This window comes from Fundulus heteroclitus, chromosome 23 (genome assembly GCF_011125445.2).
Source record: "Fundulus heteroclitus isolate FHET01 chromosome 23, MU-UCD_Fhet_4.1, whole genome shotgun sequence".
In the NCBI taxonomy this organism is placed as follows: Eukaryota; Metazoa; Chordata; class Actinopteri; order Cyprinodontiformes; family Fundulidae; genus Fundulus; species Fundulus heteroclitus.
The window spans coordinates 969,036-977,663 of record NC_046383.1 but is presented as its reverse complement, the minus strand read 5'-3'; positions in this window follow the sequence as shown (position 1 = coordinate 977,663).

Below are 8,628 nucleotides of genomic sequence, written 5' to 3'. Positions count from 1 at the left end.
TATAGTTTTATCAGCTTACGATGATAATGTTGGTTTTATAAAAGATCAAAAAAGCATTGCCGTATTAAACAAGGTCACCGGTAATTTTTCCATCCTGTCTGCCTCAAGGGTGAACTGGAGTAAGAGTGAAGCCTTCTCCATTGGTGAGTGGCATGGAGGGCTTCCGGTTCTCCTTCAAAATCTTCAATGGAAGACAGATGGTTTTAAGTACCTTGGGGTTTATCAGGGGGATAAAACCATTGTAACCAAAAATTGGGAAGACATGGAAACAAAAATCAAGAGTAAACTAGCAAAGAGGAAATGACTCCACCCTCAGATGTCTTACAGATGCACAATGTTAGTTTTAAATAATCTGACTGCATCACAGCTGTGGCACAAGCTTTCTGTCTTGGACCCACCTGCTGGTCTGATAGTAAAGATACAATCTGAGATGGTGGAGATTGTTTTTGGAATGGTTTACACTGAGTGCCACAGTCTTTCTTGTTTTTACCAAGGGAGGAGGGGGACCAGGGCCTTGTCCACCTGGCAAGCAGAACAGCTACTTTCCATATGCAATTCCTCCAGAAATACCTGGCAGGGCCTCCTGACACTGTGGAGAAAGGGTTGCCTCAGTTTTATCAAGGTGTTTTAAAATCCTGTACACTTTTTAAGCAAAAAAGATCAAGAATGTTTAACTCTCTGCATTGTTTTTTAGCAGAGCCTTTGGTATATGGAGCGAGACTAGACATCAGCGGCAGCATGGTGCTAGGTGTGTTGGAAGCAGCACTGTGCAGGTCTGGGACATTGACCGTAAGGAAGCTGGTGGAGGGGGCCACAGTGGATCTTGAGAACTTGGGGTCCGGTCTGCAACGTTGGTGGGGCAATACTTGGACCTGGTGAAAGAGAGGATGACAGTTTGGAGAGAGGCATCTCTTGCAGCTCTCATGGAGCCACTGTGGAAGTGCAACGTCAAGGCCAGGATTAGACTGGAGTTTGACTTTGTTATTGGAGTATTATCCTATATCAATCAATCAATCAATCAATCAATCAATCAATCAATCAATCAATCAAATTTTATTGTCAATTACAATTTGCTTTGCAATCGAAAAATCAGTTCCAGTACAACCGTCCATCACATACACTTAAACAAACAACATTTTGGGGGAACGATTGATGCATTCCTTGCGTTGCCAAGGAATGCAGCCAGTCAGCGCAGCCGTTAGGCGCATTCCTCCAAACAGCCCCGGACCCCGTCAACACGGAGCCCACGAGGCGCTGCCCTTGAAAATCTGTTGAAGAAAGATTAAGAACATGGGGGTAATGGAGGGAGAAAAAGACAAGAATTTATCATAATGTAAAAAACATTACAGTATGAGAAATCCTGCATAAAAAACCTCATTGCATAAAGGCACAAATATAACAAGACACATAATAGCAGAAGGAAAACATTTGAGATTGGTCGTGTGTAAGTCCATGAGATAAATGTAGGTCAGTAGTGTGTGTATGTTGTGGGGAATTTCTAAATGTCCGTAAGCGTCGTCCCCCGGCAGGCGGTGTCCTTGATGGAAAGTCTTTATCACTTCACAGCCAGCTGGACGGCTCCACAGGTGTCTTGCAGGGGAGGGGGGTAAGCAGGGGGGAGTAGTTCTGTGCGATTTCGCCATAACAATGCATGAGAGAATTTAGATAGAGAGAGTCTGATTTAAATACACAAATTTGTTTCGAGAACAAGCTGAGACACTTTTTATTCAGCTTTAAAAGTCTTTTCATCACTGGCTCCTGGCTCCAAATTTTCCAAATTAGAGGGCTCTTTTTCACGTCTTCACATCCAGATGTTATCCCATCTCGCCCCTTCCAACCACAGCGGTCAGCTTGTCCAGCCGGATGTTCTGTTCATTCATCGCCTTTGTGATCGCGTTGTACCCTGCTGGCAGCCTCATAAAGGCCGAATTTGCCACCAGCAGTCGCTGAAGTTGCTGATACATCAGAAATCCCCCACATCCAATAAGGAGGAATCCGAGAATCATAAATCCAAATATATACACGTAATATATACACGTCTTCGGCGTCCTCCACGGAAATCATTGAGAGGCACACCGTTAACCACCTATTCCACCGATCCACGGAGTGTCCCGCAAAAAAATTCCGTCGGGACAGGAATTATTTGTATTTTTTTACAGCACTAGTGGCTAATTTTTTATACAGTGGGCTGACAGGAAAGGGGGTACGACAAAGGGGGAGAGACATGCGGCAAAGGACCACAGGTCCGATTCAAATGCATTGTTTGATGATTGCCAACTGCGCTGAGTCCCTGTATATTCAACTTGTCTATTTCCTCATTTATTCCGCACCCAATAAATAGAGAAAATTCCAGGTGATTTGAAAGTACATGGAAGAGTTTGTAGAAGAATGAGAGGTCATCAACATTGGGCCATATATACTGACAATAACTTCACAATGACATAATCGTTATGAATCTATATTTTTATTATTTTAATTTTGTGAATCTACATTCAAGATCTATAATTTTGTCAAAATTATGCCTTAAATATTTTAAGCTGGTGCCAGCACCATGCACATTCCAAGATTCGCCATAGATGTGAGCGATGTGAGAAGCTGAAGTTGGAGAGTGCAGATATCTTGAGACTGCCTCAGAGCAGTTGAACATCTTCTCCCCCCATACACACAAACCCCGCCTTCTTTTTACGGGACAAATTGTTTCACCATAAATGGTAAATGGACTATGTAGCGCTTACTGACCACTTAAGTGCTGTACACTACAGCCGCATTCACCTAATCACGCTCACTAACGTGCGTGACGAGGGGAAGCTGGAATCCAACCTACATCCTTCTGATTGCAAAACAACTACTCAACCCATCAAGCCACAGTCGCCCTTCAAACGCTCTTTAACAGAATCTTTGTTTATCTCAGTACAACAATCGGTCTAAGAAGAAAAAAAAACACCTTTTCACACCTTGGTTCATAAGTACAGCGCCAGTACCGCTTCAGTTTCAGTCGAGTAGCTGTCTGCTGCACGCAACAAAAAGTTGAAACCATCAATGCAGGATAAGCCAAAGTAAATGAAACAATTCTAATTTATAAATTTAATAGAAACTGTGTATTGTCTTACTTTGTATTTTTAACTGTGTGTGCTCTTTTGCATGTGCAAAACACTCGGTGTCTGAGACTGCAGGACACCATCAACAAACAGGAAACATGAGGTGTGACTTCTCAGTGGGCTAAACACCCTGCAATCGGACCACTGATGTTTTGGTTTTGTTTTCCGGTAAAGCCTATGAAAAACAAGTTTTATTCATCTCTACAGTTGCAAAGGCCACAACACAGAATATTTTGATACACTAGGTAATGCAGCAGTTTGAACTTTCTTTAAAAACAACGTTTTACGGTTTTAAAGTTTAATTGCCATATTTCAGAATGCATAATGAAGATTTTGATTATTCTTATAATATGACTTAAAGTAAAATATGCATTGTCAACTAAGGTGGAGAAGTTTAAAGCAAGTTTAGGTTTTAAAACAGTAAAAAGGGACATATTACTTAGCACTGTTTAATTAATCATCCAAAAATGGAGAGGGTATGCTAAAACTGCATACCAATGCATGGCAATCCACCAAAACTGACAGGTAGGGCAGAACATGCATTGATTAAAGAAGTCATCAAGAGCTTCATGTTATTTTGAGAGCTACAAACAGACACATTGCTAAGGTAGGCTAGTCTATGTGTTGCCCACTTCACAAATCTGGCCTTTTGGGAAAAGAGGTGTGGAATAAACCTGTAAAAGGTCCATTTGGAAGTGGGTGCTCCGGTCACATTAGATCAATTTAAACATTTTGGCCTCAATGGAAAACATCATATGTGGACAAAAACTCATAATCCTCAACACAGAACCCACCCATCATGGTGAAACGTGGTGGTATCACCATTATGCTACCAGGATTACTTTCTTCAGGAGAGTGTGGGAAGCTGACCAAAGTTGACTGGAAGCTTAATGTAGCTAAATAAAACACAATTATGGAGGACAATCTATTAGAGGCTGAGAAGGAGTTCAGACTGCGGCAGACGTTCACCTTATAGCAGTACAACAGCATTAAATGTGTTCAGAACTATCATGGAATGGTTCATATCAAAGCATTTTGCTGTGTTAGAATGGCCCAGTCAAAGTCCAACTCTAAATATACATAATAATCTGTTATGATAATCAAGACTTAAAAATATAAGTTCACAGGTGCTCTCCGTCCTGTCTAACTGAGCTCCAGCTATTTTGCAACAAAGCACAGGAAAAGTAGTCAATGTGCACAAACCAAATGCATCAATTAAAATAATGTCTCAGTCAAAATATTTTCTAAAACCGAACCACAGCCATCTCCAAGAATAGATGCAATTTATAAGGAGTGGGGCTCTATTATGGTGACTGCCAGCTATTACTAGGAGATTTTAATTCTTCAAGAAACTGCGAGGCTTAGCCTCCCAGAAAACAATTCTGGCCAAAGTTCTATGACCAAAGTTCTCTGACCAATAGCAATGGCACTGCTTTCTAGACATTTTGAATTAAAGTGTCAAAACACCAGGATCTTACTGACCCACATGCACAAACCAAGTAGATGTTATAGATTTACACCAAAGAGTCAATTTTTGGAATATTTGGATTCAACATCACCAAATCTCATTGGACCATGATCTTTACTGGTTTATTAGAGTAGTTTTTGAATCCTGACTTTTACATATCCTTTATGTTTGTGGGATGTGTAGTCAAAATAAGCAGAATATGTTTTTATCAATAATTGTTTGAGTTGCAAGTGTAATCTGATTTATAAAGGTTGACTTAGATATTACCAGACTTGTTTGTGATTGAGTCTCTTCATTTCATATTCATTTATTCATTTCTGTTGGATTGAGATCTTAATAATATCAAAAGAAACCTGATAGAGTCATGATTTAGGTTTCTGTTTGCTTTGTTCTGGACTAATTAGTCTCCACTCTCCTCAGCAAACAGCCCCTGTCACCTCCCTGTCCACACTTCAGTCTCCAGTCAACCCAGTCATCTGCCCAGACCATTTCCACCTGTTGTCACCAGTTAGTCCCAACTCTGCTCACCTGCACTCATATACCTGCCTCATTGACCCACTCGCTGCCAGATCGTCATATCACATTTCATTTCACAGCACTTTACATCACCCCACTTGTACCCTGTCTTTTTTTTTTTTCCAAGTTTGTCTACGTGCTCCACCTGCTTTGGTTCAAGACTGGTAACACCTGCATCTCCAGGTCTGTTTTTGCTTTTTCAATAAGCCCCTTTTTACGTAACTCTGTATCCGGCTGACTTTTGGGTTTTGTCAGCGGTAGCCGTTGCAGTACGATCTTGCCACCACGAACCCAACGCTGACACAGAGTTTATGCTCTGGACTGGGTATTATGATGGACACTTGGCTCTGTTTGGGACGTAGGAAGACGTCAGACGCTTACCTGAGGATGTCTTGAACCAAAGCAATTATTTGTTAAAACATGAAACAGACATGCTTTTTATAGCATTACAGGAAATCTGTTTGTTAGATGAACACATAAGATAAATTTACTTGTGGAAGAGTGTATATCGAACATAAAAATCTTTACCATGGTTACCATCAGAAGGAAAGTGAACACATTTTGTCTCGTTAATATGGAAAAAGGGGTTTATAATATTTCCACTGTGGTTGTATTGTAGTGAAACCTCATGATATAAAAAGGCCAATCAGGTTGTTGTAAAGTTGTTCACTCCCACTCTGCAAGATTATATTAGCAGGGCTGATCCTATGATTGCCTGTTAGTTGGATGAAACCAGTATAGTGGATTGATACAAAAATGCTTCTTTTATTTTATACATTTCTCACTCTCAATGCTGGATGTAAGTACATTTACAAAATTTGAAATGTACGTTAATAAATAGAATGGAATATCTCTTATGCATGTTTGACTGTATCTACAGTTTAGTTGGTTTTTTTTAAGACGTTATTACATTATTTGTGGGGTTTATTTCCAGATTGCACTGAAGAATTTAAGTTTGAGGTGAAGATTGTGACTGTTGGAGAAAATGTGACCCTGACATGTCCTCTCCAGACCTCTACTCTCTACCAAGACAGTTTGTACTGGATCCGCCTTATTTCTGGAAACTGGCCTGAATTTCTCGGAGCAACATTTAACTTTGAGTTTGATAGTGTTTCTAAGATTCCTCGCATTCAGACAAAACAAGAGCCAGGAGAATTTCTTCTTCATATTAATGAAGCTCAGCAAAATGATACTGGACTTTACTACTGTATCAAAGTCAGATCACTTGACTTCATATTTATGAATGGAAGTTTTCTACAAATGAAAGGTAAAAGTATAGAAAAAAACTGTTTTTAAACTCATTCTTATTCTGAGTAATTTCCTTCTGGTTTTGTAAATAAAATAATTTGATTATTTTTCAGGACAGGAATCTGATGTACCTGTAGTTGTTCAGAAGCCTCCATCTGATCCAGCTCATTCAGAAAACCCAGAGACTCTACAGTGTTCGGTTCTATCTGGTTCTGACAGGAAAACTTGTCCTGTAGATAACCAGGTGTACTGGTTCAAAGCTGGATCAGATCATTCTCATCCCAGCTTACTTTATCTACAAGGAAGCAATGGAGATGAGTGTGAGAAAAGTCCTGAGGTTCCCTCGACACAGAAATGTTTTTACAACTTCTCTAAAACCTCTGATGATGGGACTTATTACTGTGCTGTGGCTGCATGTGGACAGATATTATTTGGAAACGGAGCACAACTGAAGGGTATCTATAGAACTTTTCTAAACAATGATGATGAAGAGGTTTGTGGAATCAAATCTTTGTAATAATTGATGTTCTTTTATTTTTTGTTAAATATTTCTAGGTGACAAAGTACAAGATTTCTACAAACTATTTATTGCTCCATTATGCTCAGCTTTGGTGATAAGTCTTCTTGTAATATCCTGCCTCATTTATAAAATTAAGAAGAGAACATGTGGTTGTTGCAACGGTAATACCAGTTTTGTATATCCATTTTAAAATATTTATTAATAGGTTTTAAATATTTACTATACTATTTTTGTCCCTCTAAAACAGATCGCGTATCATCAATTGGCAATAACCAAAATCATCAGGTAAGATTACAAAATATTGTAAATTCTGTTTATTTTTTTATTTTATTTTTTTGTGAGTTTTCTATTTATTTATTTTTGTTTATAGAGGGAAGAGAACGCTTTGGTTTATTCTGCACCAGCGTTCAACAGGAATAAAGCCAAGAAAGGAGAAAGAAGAAATGTAAAAATGGCGCCAGAGGAGACTGTCTACACTGATGTTAAAACATTTAGATAGATTTATTTGCTCTAATATGATGACTTAATTGTTGTTGTTTCTGATATATTAAAATGTATCATTAAATAGGCATCGTGTATAGTTTCAATGTCATCTTCTATGCAGGCCGATTTAGGTTCAGGGTTTGTTACTTGGTGTATTTAAAAAGTCAAACCAGTTTTTCACATTTTCCACAAACCTTTTGTACAGTTTTCTATTTAGTGTATCAGAAGTTCTAAAAATAAATCCCAGAATCATGTAAACCATATTTTATATTTAGTTTACTTAAGGTGTAAGTGTGATCTTTAACTTTTCTAAAATTATCCTTTCATCAGGAAATTAATTTAAATAAGAACATGTTTTTAATAATAAGAACAGACTTTTTAGGTGTAGCTGAAGTTATTTGTTTTACAGAATTGTTTAATTTGATATTGATGGCTTTTTATGAGATGGAAAAATAGAAACTGTACTATATAAAGAACAAACAAGTTTTAAAAAGTACATCTAGTAATAAGGATTTACTATTCATCTTTCTCAGGACACCTAATGCATTAAATGGATTAAGGTGGATGGGTATCTTACACATGTAATGTCTAAAGTTAATGGGTTTTAACATTTGGTTTGAAATGTAATCTTTTCCTGTGATAATTGTAATGCATTTGACTTTCCTTCTCCCCACAAAGTGGCACAAAGAATAAAAAACAATGTGATGTGTTAAACATACGTGGAAAAAAAAAACACTTGTTAACAGAACTTTGGAAACACACTTGGAAGGAAGATGCTGAGACAGTATTGAGAGCATGATTTGATCAGTCAGAAAATGACTTTTTTATACTTATAAACTGGTCAAGAACTTAGTAAACTTAGATAATTAACAAGAACAAATCTCACAAGATTAAAATAACTTGTTAAGGACATTTGCTCTAAATATAAACTAACTTTCAAAGTGAGTGATTTGACTTTGCTTGATTTGCTCCTGAAAGTCTTCATTTCATTTTAAGTTCTTATGTTCTGGATACACTGCCTGGCCAAAAAAAAGGTCACCACCTGGATTTAACTAAACAAATGGGCACAAGCCTCCCATTGGACAATTACTACATGGGCAATTAATATATATTATCAGCTGGCAACAAGTTATTTAACCCCAACTGATGCAGTGAGTTGCTTCTCATTTCTTACACAACCATGTCAAAGGACACATCCCGTGGTTGTGGAAAAGATGTCAGTCTGTTTCAGAAGAGTCAAATCATTGGCACGCATCAAGCAGAGAAAACATCTAAGGAGATTGCAGAAACTACCA